Source organism: Hyla sarda, chromosome 1 (genome assembly GCF_029499605.1).
Source record: "Hyla sarda isolate aHylSar1 chromosome 1, aHylSar1.hap1, whole genome shotgun sequence".
NCBI lineage: Eukaryota > Metazoa > Chordata > Amphibia > Anura > Hylidae > Hyla > Hyla sarda.
This window is the reverse complement of record NC_079189.1, coordinates 292,822,410-292,837,120: the sequence shown is the minus strand read 5'-3', so window position 1 is coordinate 292,837,120 and position 14,711 is coordinate 292,822,410. Positions and strand designations below refer to the sequence as shown.

At 50.6% G+C, this 14,711-nt stretch overlaps 1 protein-coding gene across 1 annotated transcript in view; it reads right to left on the bottom strand.

Moving 5' to 3' along the window:
* POLR2E (RNA polymerase II, I and III subunit E) overlaps nucleotides 1–14,711 on the bottom strand; it is a 51,693-nt gene that overhangs the window by 36,149 nt on the left and 833 nt on the right. The gene's annotated exons all lie outside the window — the stretch shown is intronic.

The window sequence follows — 14,711 nt, the reverse complement described above, 5'->3', positions numbered from 1 at the left end:
AGTAGTGAGGAGGCTGCTTCTCCACATAACATGCTGTGTAGGGATGGATCCATAGACAGTACAGTAGTGAGGAGGCTGCTTCTCCACATAACACGCTGTGTAGGGATGGATCCATAGACAGTACAGTAGTGAGAAGGCCGCTTCTCCACATAACACGCTGTGTAGGGATGGATCCATAGACAGTACAGTAGTGAGGAGGCTGCTTCTCCACATAACACGCTGTGTAGGGATGGATCCATAGACAGTACAGTAGTGAGGAGGCTGCTTCTCCACATAACACGCTGTGTAGGGATGGATCCATAGACAGTACAGTAGTGAGAAGGCCGCTTCTCCACATAACACGCTGTGTAGGGATGGATCCATAGACCGTACAGTAGTGAGGAGGCTGCTTCTCCACATAACACGCTGTGTAGGGATGGATCCATAGACAGCGTGTTATGTGGAGAAGCAGCCTCCTCACTACTGTACTGTCTATGGATCCATCCCTACACAGCGTGTTATGTGGAGAAGCGGCCTCCTCACTACTGTACTGTCTATGGGTCCATCCCTACACAGCATGTTATGTGGAGAAGCAGCCTCCTCACTACTGTACTGTCTATGGATCCATCCCTACACAGCGTGTTATGTGGAGAAGCGGCCTTCTCACTACTGTACTGTCTATGGGTCCATCCCTACACAGCATGTTATGTGGAGAAGCAGCCTCCTCACTACTGTACTGTCTATGGATCCATCCCTACACAGCATGTTATGTGGAGAAGCAGCCTCCTCACTACTGTACTGTCTATGGATCCATCCCTACACAGCATGTTATGTGGAGAAGCGGCCTTCTCACTACTGTACTGTCTATGGATCCATCCCTACACAGCGTGTTATGTGGAGAAGCGGCCTCCTCACTACTGTACTGTCTATGGATCCATCCCTACACAGCGTGTTATGTGGAGAAGCGGCCTCCTCACTACTGTACTGTCTATGGATCCATCCCTACACAGCGTGTTATGTGGAGAAGCAGCCTCCTCACTACTGTACTGTCTATGGATCCATCCCTACACAGCGTGTTATGTGGAGAAGCAGCCTCCTCACTACTGTACTGTCTATGGATCCATCCCTACACAGCGTGTTATGTGGAGAAGCAGCCTCCTCACTACTGTACTGTCTATGGATCATCCCTACACAGCATGTTATGTGGAGAAGCAGCCTCCTCACTACTGTACTGTCTATGGATCCATCCCTACACAGCGTGTTATGTGGAGAAGCGGCCTTCTCACTACTGTACTGTCTATGGATCCATCCCTACACAGCGTGTTATGTGGAGAAGCGGCCTCCTCACTACTGTACTGTGTAGGGATGGACCCATAGACAGTACAGTAGTGAGGAGGCCGCTTCTCCACATAACACGCTGTGTAGGGATGGATCCATAGACAGTACAGTAGTGAGGAGGCTGCTTCTCCACATAACACGCTGTGTAGGGATGGATCCATAGACAGTACAGTAGTGAGGAGGCTGCTTCTCCACATAACACGCTGTGTAGGGATGGATCCATAGACAGTACAGTAGTGAGAAGGCCGCTTCTCCACATAACATGCTGTGTAGGGATGGATCCATAGACAGTACAGTAGTGAGGAGGCTGCTTCTCCACATAACATGCTGTGTAGGGATGGACGCATAGACAGTACAGTAGTGAGGAGGCCGCTTCTCCACATAACATGCTGTGTAGGGATGGACGCATAGACACTACAGTAGTGAGGAGGCCGCTTCTCCACATAACACGCTGTGTAGGGATGGATCCATAGACAGTACAGTAGTGAGGAGGCTGCTTCTCCACATAACATGCTGTGTAGGGATGGATCCATAGACAGTACAGTAGTGAGGAGGCCGCTTCTCCACATAACACGCTGTGTAGGGATGGATCCATAGACAGTACAGTAGTGAGGAGGCCGCTTCTCCACATAACACGCTGTGTAGGGATGGATCCATAGACAGTACAGTAGTGAGGAGGCTGCTTCTCCACATAACACGCTGTGTAGGGATGGATCCATAGACAGTACAGTAGTGAGGAGGCCGCTTCTCCACATAACATGCTGTGTAGGGATGGACGCATAGACAGTACAGTAGTGAGGAGGCCGCTTCTCCACATAACACGCTGTGTAGGGATGGATCCATAGACAGTACAGTAGTGAGGAGGCTGCTTCTCCACATAACACGCTGTGTAGGGATGGATCCATAGACAGTACAGTAGTGAGGAGGCTGCTTCTCCACATAACACGCTGTGTAGGGATGGATCCATAGACAGTACAGTAGTGAGGAGGCCGCTTCTCCACATAACATGCTGTGTAGGGATGGACGCATAGACAGTACAGTAGTGAGGAGGCCGCTTCTCCACATAACATGCTGTGTAGGGATGGATCCATAGACAGTACAGTAGTGAGGAGGCTGCTTCTCCACATAACACGCTGTGTAGGGATGGACCCATAGACAGTACAGTAGTGAGGAGGCCGCTTCTCCACATAACACGCTGTGTAGGGATGGATCCATAGACAGTACAGTAGTGAGAAGGCCGCTTCTCCACATAACATGCTGTGTAGGGATGGATCCATAGACAGTACAGTAGTGAGGAGGCTGCTTCTCCACATAACACGCTGTGTAGGGATGGATCCATAGACAGTACAGTAGTGAGGAGGCCGCTTCTCCACATAACACGCTGTGTAGGGATGGATCCATAGACAGTACAGTAGTGAGAAGGCCGCTTCTCCACATAACACGCTGTGTAGGGATGGATCCATAGACAGTACAGTAGTGAGGAGGCTGCTTCTCCACATAACACGCTGTGTAGGGATGGATCCATAGACAGTACAGTAGTGAGGAGGCCGCTTCTCCACATAACATGCTGTGTAGGGATGGATCCATAGACAGTACAGTAGTGAGGAGGCTGCTTCTCCACATAACATGCTGTGTAGGGATGGACGCATAGACAGTACAGTAGTGAGGAGGCCGCTTCTCCACATAACACGCTGTGTAGGGATGAATCCATAGACAGTACAGTAGTGAGGAGGCCGCTTCTCCACATAACACTGTGTAGGGATGGACCCATAGACAGTACAGTAGTGAGGAGGCTGCTTCTCCACATAACACGCTGTGTAGGGATGGATCCATAGACAGTACAGTAGTGAGGAGGCCGCTTCTCCACATAACACGCTGTGTAGGGATGGATCCATAGACAGTACAGTAGTGAGGAGGCTGCTTCTCCACATAACACGCTGTGTAGGGATGGACCCATAGACAGTACAGTAGTGAGGAGGCCGCTTCTCCACATAACACGCTGTGTAGGGATGGATCCATAGACAGTACAGTAGTGAGGAGGCCGCTTCTCCACATAACATGCTGTGTAGGGATGGATCCATAGACAGTACAGTAGTGAGGAGGCCGCTTCTCCACATAACACGCTGTGTAGGGATGGACCCATAGACAGTACAGTAGTGAGGAGGCCGCTTCTCCACATAACACGCTGTGTAGGGATGGACCCATAGACAGTACAGTAGTGAGAAGGCCGCTTCTCCACATAACACGCTGTGTAGGGATGGATCCATAGACAGTACAGTAGTGAGGAGGCCGCTTCTCCACATAACACGCTGTGTAGGGATGGACCCATAGACAGTACAGTAGTGAGAAGGCCGCTTCTCCACATAACACGCTGTGTAGGGATGGATCCATAGACAGTACAGTAGTGAGGAGGCCGCTTCTCCACATAACATGCTGTGTAGGGATGGATCCATAGACAGTACAGTAGTGAGGAGGCTGCTTCTCCACAACATGCTGTGTAGGGATGGACGCATAGACAGTACAGTAGTGAGGAGGCCGCTTCTCCACATAACACGCTGTGTAGGGATGGATCCATAGACAGTACAGTAGTGAGGAGGCTGCTTCTCCACATAACATGCTGTGTAGGGATGGATCCATAGACCGTACAGTAGTGAGGAGGCTGCTTCTCCACATAACACGCTGTGCAGGGATGGATCCATAGACAGTACAGTAGTGAGGAGGCTGCTTCTCCACATAACACGCTGTGTAGGGATGGATCCATAGACAGTACAGTAGTGAGGAGGCTGCTTCTCCACATAACATGCTGTGTAGGGATGGATCCATAAACAGTACAGTAGTGAGGAGGCCGCTTCTCCACATAACACGCTGTGTAGGGATGGATCCATAGACAGTACAGTAGTGAGGAGGCTGCTTCTCCACATAACATGCTGTGTAGGGATGGACCCATAGACAGTACAGTAGTGAGGAGGCTGCTTCTCCACATAACACGCTGTGTAGGGATGGATCCATAGACAGTACAGTAGTGAGGAGGCTGCTTCTCCACATAACACGCTGTGTAGGGATGGATCCATAGACAGTACAGTAGTGAGGAGGCCGCTTCTCCACATAACATGCTGTGTAGGGATGGATCCATAGACAGTACAGTAGTGAGGAGGCCGCTTCTCCACATAACACGCTGTGTAGGGATGGATCCATAGACAGTACAGTAGTGAGGAGGCCGCTTCTCCACATAACATGCTGTGTAGGGATGGATCCATAGACAGTACAGTAGTGAGGAGGCTGCTTCTCCACATAACACTCTGTGTAGGGATGGACGCATAGACAGTAGAGTAGTGAGGAGGCTGCTTCTCCACATAACACGCTGTGTAGGGATGGATCCATAGACAGTACAGTAGTGAGAAGGCCGCTTCTCCACATAACACGCTGTGTAGGGATGGACCCATAGACAGTACAGTAGTGAGGAGGCTGCTTCTCCACATAACACGCTGTGTAGGGATGGACCCATAGACAGTACAGTAGTGAGGAGGCTGCTTCTCCACATAACATGCTGTGTAGGGATGGACCCATAGACCGTACAGTAGTGAGGAGGCCGCTTCTCCACATAACACGCTGTGTAGGGATGGATCCATAGACAGTACAGTAGTGAGGAGGCTGCTTCTCCACATAACACGCTGTGTAGGGATGGACCCATAGACAGTACAGTAGTGAGGAGGCTGCTTCTCCACATAACATGCTGTGTAGGGATGGACCCATAGACCGTACAGTAGTGAGGAGGCCGCTTCTCCACATAACATGCTGTGTAGGGATGGATCCATAGACAGTACAGTAGTGAGGAGGCCGCTTCTCCACATAACACGCTGTGTAGGGATGGATCCATAGACAGTACAGTAGTGAGAAGGCCGCTTCTCCACATAACACGCTGTGTAGGGATGGATCCATAGACAGTACAGTAGTGAGAAGGCCGCTTCTCCACATAACATGCTGTGTAGGGATGGATCCATAGACAGTACAGTAGTGAGGAGGCTGCTTCTCCACATAACATGCTGTGTAGGGATGGATCCATAGACAGTACAGTAGTGAGGAGGCTGCTTCTCCACATAACACGCTGTGTAGGGATGGATCCATAGACAGTACAGTAGTGAGAAGGCCGCTTCTCCACATAACACGCTGTGTAGGGATGGATCCATAGACAGTACAGTAGTGAGGAGGCTGCTTCTCCACATAACACGCTGTGTAGGGATGGATCCATAGACAGTACAGTAGTGAGGAGGCTGCTTCTCCACATAACACGCTGTGTAGGGATGGATCCATAGACAGTACAGTAGTGAGAAGGCCGCTTCTCCACATAACACGCTGTGTAGGGATGGATCCATAGACCGTACAGTAGTGAGGAGGCTGCTTCTCCACATAACACGCTGTGTAGGGATGGATCCATAGACAGCGTGTTATGTGGAGAAGCAGCCTCCTCACTACTGTACTGTCTATGGATCCATCCCTACACAGCGTGTTATGTGGAGAAGCGGCCTCCTCACTACTGTACTGTCTATGGGTCCATCCCTACACAGCATGTTATGTGGAGAAGCAGCCTCCTCACTACTGTACTGTCTATGGATCCATCCCTACACAGCGTGTTATGTGGAGAAGCGGCCTTCTCACTACTGTACTGTCTATGGGTCCATCCCTACACAGCATGTTATGTGGAGAAGCAGCCTCCTCACTACTGTACTGTCTATGGATCCATCCCTACACAGCATGTTATGTGGAGAAGCAGCCTCCTCACTACTGTACTGTCTATGGATCCATCCCTACACAGCATGTTATGTGGAGAAGCAGCCTCCTCACTACTGTACTGTCTATGGATCCATCCCTACACAGCGTGTTATGTGGAGAAGCAGCCTCCTCACTACTGTACTGTCTATGGATCATCCCTACACAGCATGTTATGTGGAGAAGCAGCCTCCTCACTACTGTACTGTCTATGGATCCATCCCTACACAGCGTGTTATGTGGAGAAGCGGCCTTCTCACTACTGTACTGTCTATGGATCCATCCCTACACAGCGTGTTATGTGGAGAAGCGGCCTCCTCACTACTGTACTGTGTAGGGATGGACCCATAGACAGTACAGTAGTGAGGAGGCCGCTTCTCCACATAACACGCTGTGTAGGGATGGATCCATAGACAGTACAGTAGTGAGGAGGCTGCTTCTCCACATAACACGCTGTGTAGGGATGGATCCATAGACAGTACAGTAGTGAGGAGGCTGCTTCTCCACATAACACGCTGTGTAGGGATGGATCCATAGACAGTACAGTAGTGAGAAGGCCGCTTCTCCACATAACATGCTGTGTAGGGATGGATCCATAGACAGTACAGTAGTGAGGAGGCTGCTTCTCCACATAACATGCTGTGTAGGGATGGACGCATAGACAGTACAGTAGTGAGGAGGCCGCTTCTCCACATAACATGCTGTGTAGGGATGGACGCATAGACACTACAGTAGTGAGGAGGCTGCTTCTCCACATAACACGCTGTGTAGGGATGGATCCATAGACAGTACAGTAGTGAGGAGGCTGCTTCTCCACATAACACGCTGTGTAGGGATGGATCCATAGACAGTACAGTAGTGAGGAGGCCGCTTCTCCACATAACACGCTGTGTAGGGATGGATCCATAGACAGTACAGTAGTGAGGAGGCTGCTTCTCCACATAACATGCTGTGTAGGGATGGACCCATAGACAGTACAGTAGTGAGGAGGCTGCTTCTCCACATAACATGCTGTGTAGGGATGGATCCATAGACAGTACAGTAGTGAGGAGGCTGCTTCTCCACATAACATGCTGTGTAGGGATGGACGCATAGACAGTACAGTAGTGAGGAGGCCGCTTCTCCACATAACACGCTGTGTAGGGATGGATCCATAGACAGTACAGTAGTGAGGAGGCTGCTTCTCCACATAACATGCTGTGTAGGGATGGACGCATAGACAGTACAGTAGTGAGGAGGCCGCTTCTCCACATAACACGCTGTGTAGGGATGGATCCATAGACAGTACAGTAGTGAGGAGGCTGCTTCTCCACATAACACGCTGTGTAGGGATGGATCCATAGACAGTACAGTAGTGAGGAGGCTGCTTCTCCACATAACACGCTGTGTAGGGATGGATCCATAGACAGTACAGTAGTGAGGAGGCTGCTTCTCCACATAACACGCTGTGTAGGGATGGATCCATAGACAGTACAGTAGTGAGAAGGCCGCTTCTCCACATAACATGCTGTGTAGGGATGGATCCATAGACAGTACAGTAGTGAGGAGGCTGCTTCTCCACATAACACGCTGTGTAGGGATGGATCCATAGACAGTACAGTAGTGAGGAGGCTGCTTCTCCACATAACACGCTGTGTAGGGATGGATCCATAGACAGTACAGTAGTGAGGAGGCTGCTTCTCCACATAACACGCTGTGTAGGGATGGATCCATAGACAGTACAGTAGTGAGGAGGCCGCTTCTCCACATAACACGCTGTGTAGGGATGGATCCATAGACAGTACAGTAGTGAGAAGGCCGCTTCTCCACATAACATGCTGTGTAGGGATGGATCCATAGACAGTACAGTAGTGAGGAGGCTGCTTCTCCACATAACACGCTGTGTAGGGATGGATCCATAGACAGTACAGTAGTGAGAAGGCCGCTTCTCCACATAACACGCTGTGTAGGGATGGATCCATAGACAGTACAGTAGTGAGAAGGCCGCTTCTCCACATAACATGCTGTGTAGGGATGGATCCATAGACAGTACAGTAGTGAGGAGGCTGCTTCTCCACATAACACGCTGTGTAGGGATGGATCCATAGACAGTACAGTAGTGAGGAGGCCGCTTCTCCACATAACACGCTGTGTAGGGATGGATCCATAGACAGTACAGTAGTGAGAAGGCCGCTTCTCCACATAACACGCTGTGTAGGGATGGATCCATAGACAGTACAGTAGTGAGGAGGCTGCTTCTCCACATAACACGCTGTGTAGGGATGGATCCATAGACAGTACAGTAGTGAGGAGGCCGCTTCTCCACATAACATGCTGTGTAGGGATGGATCCATAGACAGTACAGTAGTGAGGAGGCTGCTTCTCCACATAACATGCTGTGTAGGGATGGACGCATAGACAGTACAGTAGTGAGGAGGCCGCTTCTCCACATAACACGCTGTGTAGGGATGAATCCATAGACAGTACAGTAGTGAGGAGGCCGCTTCTCCACATAACACTGTGTAGGGATGGACCCATAGACAGTACAGTAGTGAGGAGGCTGCTTCTCCACATAACACGCTGTGTAGGGATGGATCCATAGACAGTACAGTAGTGAGGAGGCCGCTTCTCCACATAACACGCTGTGTAGGGATGGATCCATAGACAGTACAGTAGTGAGGAGGCTGCTTCTCCACATAACACGCTGTGTAGGGATGGACCCATAGACAGTACAGTAGTGAGGAGGCCGCTTCTCCACATAACACGCTGTGTAGGGATGGATCCATAGACAGTACAGTAGTGAGGAGGCCGCTTCTCCACATAACATGCTGTGTAGGGATGGATCCATAGACAGTACAGTAGTGAGGAGGCCGCTTCTCCACATAACACGCTGTGTAGGGATGGACCCATAGACAGTACAGTAGTGAGGAGGCCGCTTCTCCACATAACACGCTGTGTAGGGATGGACCCATAGACAGTACAGTAGTGAGAAGGCCGCTTCTCCACATAACACGCTGTGTAGGGATGGATCCATAGACAGTACAGTAGTGAGGAGGCCGCTTCTCCACATAACACGCTGTGTAGGGATGGACCCATAGACAGTACAGTAGTGAGAAGGCCGCTTCTCCACATAACACGCTGTGTAGGGATGGATCCATAGACAGTACAGTAGTGAGGAGGCCGCTTCTCCACATAACACGCTGTGTAGGGATGGATCCATAGACAGTACAGTAGTGAGGAGGCTGCTTCTCCACATAACACGCTGTGTAGGGATGGATCCATAGACAGTACAGTAGTGAGAAGGCCGCTTCTCCACATAACATGCTGTGTAGGGATGGATCCATAAACAGTACAGTAGTGAGGAGGCTGCTTCTCCACATAACATGCTGTGTAGGGATGGATCCATAGACAGTACAGTAGTGAGGAGGCTGCTTCTCCACATAACACGCTGTGTAGGGATGGATCCATAGACAGTACAGTAGTGAGGAGGCTGCTTCTCCACATAACACGCTGTGTAGGGATGGATCCATAGACAGTACAGTAGTGAGGAGGCCGCTTCTCCACATAACATGCTGTGTAGGGATGGATCCATAGACAGTACAGTAGTGAGGAGGCTGCTTCTCCACAACATGCTGTGTAGGGATGGACGCATAGACAGTACAGTAGTGAGGAGGCCGCTTCTCCACATAACACGCTGTGTAGGGATGGATCCATAGACAGTACAGTAGTGAGGAGGCTGCTTCTCCACATAACATGCTGTGTAGGGATGGATCCATAGACAGTACAGTAGTGAGGAGGCTGCTTCTCCACATAACATGCTGTGTAGGGATGGACGCATAGACAGTACAGTAGTGAGGAGGCCGCTTCTCCACATAACACGCTGTGTAGGGATGGACCCATAGACAGTACAGTAGTGAGGAGGCCGCTTCTCCACATAACACGCTGTGTAGGGATGGATCCATAGACAGTACAGTAGTGAGGAGGCCGCTTCTCCACATAACACGCTGTGTAGGGATGGATCCATAGACAGTACAGTAGTGAGGAGGCCGCTTCTCCACATAACACTCTGTGTAGGGATGGACCCATAGACAGTACAGTAGTGAGAAGGCCGCTTCTCCACATAACACGCTGTGTAGGGATGGATCCATAGACAGTACAGTAGTGAGGAGGCTGCTTCTCCACATAACATGCTGTGTAGGGATGGACCCATAGACAGTACAGTAGTGAGAAGGCCGCTTCTCCACATAACATGCTGTGTAGGGATGGACCCATAGACAGTACAGTAGTGAGGAGGCCGCTTCTCCACATAACACTCTGTGTAGGGATGGACCCATAGACAGTACAGTAGTGAGGAGGCCGCTTCTCCACATAACACGCTGTGTAGGGATGGATCCATAGACAGTACAGTAGTGAGGAGGCCGCTTCTCCACATAACACGCTGTGTAGGGATGGATCCATAGACAGTACAGTAGTGAGGAGGCCGCTTCTCCACATAACACGCTGTGTAGGGATGGATCCATAGACAGTACAGTAGTGAGGAGGCCGCTTCTCCACATAACACGCTGTGTAGGGATGGATCCATAGACAGTACAGTAGTGAGGAGGCTGCTTCTCCACATAACACGCTGTGTAGGGATGGATCCATAGACAGTACAGTAGTGAGGAGGCCGCTTCTCCACATAACACGCTGTGTAGGGATGGACCCATAGACAGTACAGTAGTGAGGAGGCCGCTTCTCCACATAACACGATGTGTAGGGATGGACCCATAGACAGTACAGTAGTGAGGAGGCCGCTTCTCCACATAACATGCTGTGTAGGGATGGACCCATAGACAGTACAGTAGTGAGGAGGCCGCTTCTCCACATAACACGCTGTGTAGGGATGGATCCATAGACAGTACAGTAGTGAGGAGGCTGCTTCTCCACATAACACGCTGTGTAGGGATGGACCCATAGACAGTACAGTAGTGAGGAGGCTGCTTCTCCACATAACACGCTGTGTAGGGATGGATCCATAGACAGTACAGTAGTGAGGAGGCCGCTTCTCCACATAACACGCTGTGTAGGGATGGACCCATAGACAGTACAGTAGTGAGGAGGCCGCTTCTCCACATAACACGCTGTGTAGGGATGGATCCATAGACAGTACAGTAGTGAGGAGGCCGCTTCTCCACATAACATGCTGTGTAGGGATGGATCCATAGACAGTACAGTAGTGAGGAGGCTGCTTCTCCACATAACACGCTGTGTAGGGATGGACGCATAGACAGTACAGTAGTGAGGAGGCTGCTTCTCCACATAACATGCTGTGTAGGGATGGATCCATAGACAGTACAGTAGTGAGGAGGCTGCTTCTCCACATAACACGCTGTGTAGGGATGGATCCATAGACCGTACAGTAGTGAGGAGGCTGCTTCTCCACATAACACGCTGTGCAGGGATGGATCCATAGACAGTACAGTAGTAAGGAGGCTGCTTCTCCACATAACACGCTGTGCAGGGATGGATCCATAGACAGTACAGTAGTGAGGAGGCTGCTTCTCCACATAACACGTTGTGTAGGGATGGACCCATAGACAGTAGAGTAGTGAGGAGGCTGCTTCTCCACATAACATGCTGTGTAGGGATGGATCCATAGACAGTACAGTAGTGAGGAGGCTGCTTCTCCACATAACACGCTGTGTAGGGATGGACCCATAGACAGTACAGTAGTGAGGAGGCCGCTTCTCCACATAACACGCTGTGTAGGGATGGATCCATAGACAGTACAGTAGTGAGGAGGCCGCTTCTCCACATAACACGCTGTGTAGGGATGGATCCATAGACAGTACAGTAGTGAGGAGGCCGCTTCTCCACATAACACGCTGTGTAGGGATGGATCCATAGACAGTACAGTAGTGAGGAGGCTGCTTCTCCACATAACATGCTGTGTAGGGATGGATCCATAGACAGTACAGTAGTGAGGAGGCTGCTTCTCCACATAACACGCTGTGTAGGGATGGACCCATAGACAGTACAGTAGTGAGGAGGCCGCTTCTCCACATAACACGCTGTGTAGGGATGGATCCATAGACAGTACAGTAGTGAGAAGGCCGCTTCTCCACATAACACGCTGTGTAGGGATGGATCCATAGACAGTACAGTAGTGAGGAGGCTGCTTCTCCACATAACACGCTGTGTAGGGATGGATCCATAGACAGTACAGTAGTGAGGAGGCCGCTTCTCCACATAACATGCTGTGTAGGGATGGACGCATAGACAGTACAGTAGTGAGGAGGCCGCTTCTCCACATAACATGCTGTGTAGGGATGGATCCATAGACAGTACAGTAGTGAGGAGGCCGCTTCTCCACATAACATGCTGTGTAGGGATGGATCCATAGACAGTACAGTAGTGAGGAGGCTGCTTCTCCACATAACATGCTGTGTAGGGATGGACGCATAGACAGTACAGTAGTGAGGAGGCCGCTTCTCCACATAACACGCTGTGTAGGGATGGATCCATAGACAGTACAGTAGTGAGGAGGCCGCTTCTCCACATAACACTCTGTGTAGGGATGGATCCATAGACAGTACAGTAGTGAGAAGGCCGCTTCTCCACATAACACGCTGTGTAGGGATGGACCCATAGACAGTACAGTAGTGAGGAGGCCGCTTCTCCACATAACATGCTGTGTAGGGATGGATCCATAGACAGTACAGTAGTGAGGAGGCCGCTTCTCCACATAACACGCTGTGTAGGGATGGATCCATAGACAGTACAGTAGTGAGGAGGCCGCTTCTCCACATAACATGCTGTGTAGGGATGGACGCATAGACAGTACAGTAGTGAGGAGGCTGCTTCTCCACATAACATGCTGTGTAGGGATGGACCCATAGACAGTACAGTAGTGAGGAGGCTGCTTCTCCACATAACACGCTGTGTAGGGATGGACCCATAGACAGTACAGTAGTGAGGAGGCCGCTTCTCCACATAACACGCTGTGTAGGGATGGATCCATAGACAGTACAGTAGTGAGGAGGCCGCTTCTCCACATAACACGCTGTGTAGGGATGGATCCATAGACAGTACAGTAGTGAGGAGGCTGCTTCTCCACATAACAGGCTGTGTAGGGATGGATCCATAGACAGTACAGTAGTGAGGAGGCCGCTTCTCCACATAACACGCTGTGTAGGGATGGAGCCATAGACAGTACAGTAGTGAGGAGGCCGCTTCTCCACATAACATGCTGTGTAGGGATGGATCCATAGACAGTACAGTAGTGAGGAGGCCGCTTCTCCACATAACACGCTGTGTAGGGATGGATCCATAGACAGTACAGTAGTGAGGAGGCCGCTTCTCCACATAACATGCTGTGTAGGGATGGACCCATAGACAGTACAGTAGTGAGGAGGCTGCTTCTCCACATAACACGCTGTGTAGGGATGGACCCATAGACAGTACAGTAGTGAGGAGGCCGCTTCTCCACATAACACGCTGTGTAGGGATGGATCCATAGACAGTACAGTAGTGAGGAGGCCGCTTCTCCACATAACACGCTGTGTAGGGATGGATCCATAGACAGTACAGTAGTGAGGAGGCCGCTTCTCCACATAACACGCTGTGTAGGGATGGACCCATAGACAGTACAGTAGTGAGGAGGCTGCTTCTCCACATAACACGCTGTGTAGGGATGGATCCATAGACAGTACAGTAGTGAGGAGGCCGCTTCTCCACATAACATGCTGTGTAGGGATGGACCCATAGACAGTACAGTAGTGAGGAGGCCGCTTCTCCACATAACACGCTGTGTAGGGATGGATCCATAGACAGTACAGTAGTGAGGAGGCCGCTTCTCCACATAACACGCTGTGTAGGGATGGATCCATAGACAGTACAGTAGTGAGGAGGCCGCTTCTCCACATAACATGCTGTGTAGGGATGGATCCATAGACAGTACAGTAGTGAGGAGGCTGCTTCTCCACATAACACGCTGTGTAGGGATGGACGCATAGACAGTACAGTAGTGAGGAGGCTGCTTCTCCACATAACATGCTGTGTAGGGATGGATCCATAGACAGTACAGTAGTGAGGAGGCTGCTTCTCCACATAACACGCTGTGTAGGGATGGATCCATAGACAGTACAGTAGTGAGGAGGCTGCTTCTCCACATAACACGCTGTGTAGGGATGGATCCATAGACAGTACAGTAGTGAGGAGGCTGCTTCTCCACATAACACGCTGTGTAGGGATGGATCCATAGACAGTACAGTAGTGAGGAGGCTGCTTCTCCACATAACACGCTGTGTAGGGATGGATCCATAGACAGTACAGTAGTGAGGAGGCTGCTTCTCCACATAACATGCTGTGTAGGGATGGATCCATAGACAGTACAGTAGTGAGGAGGCTGCTTCTCCACATAACATGCTGTGTAGGGATGGACGCATAGACAGTACAGTAGTGAGGAGGCCGCTTCTCCACATAACACGCTGTGTAGGGATGGATCCATAGACAGTACAGTAGTGAGGAGGCTGCTTCTCCACATAACATGCTGTGTAGGGATGGACCCATAGACAGTACAGTAGTGAGAAGGCCGCTTCTCCACATAACACGCTGTGTAGGGATGGATCCATAGACAGTACAGTAGTGAGGAGGCCGCTTCTCCACAT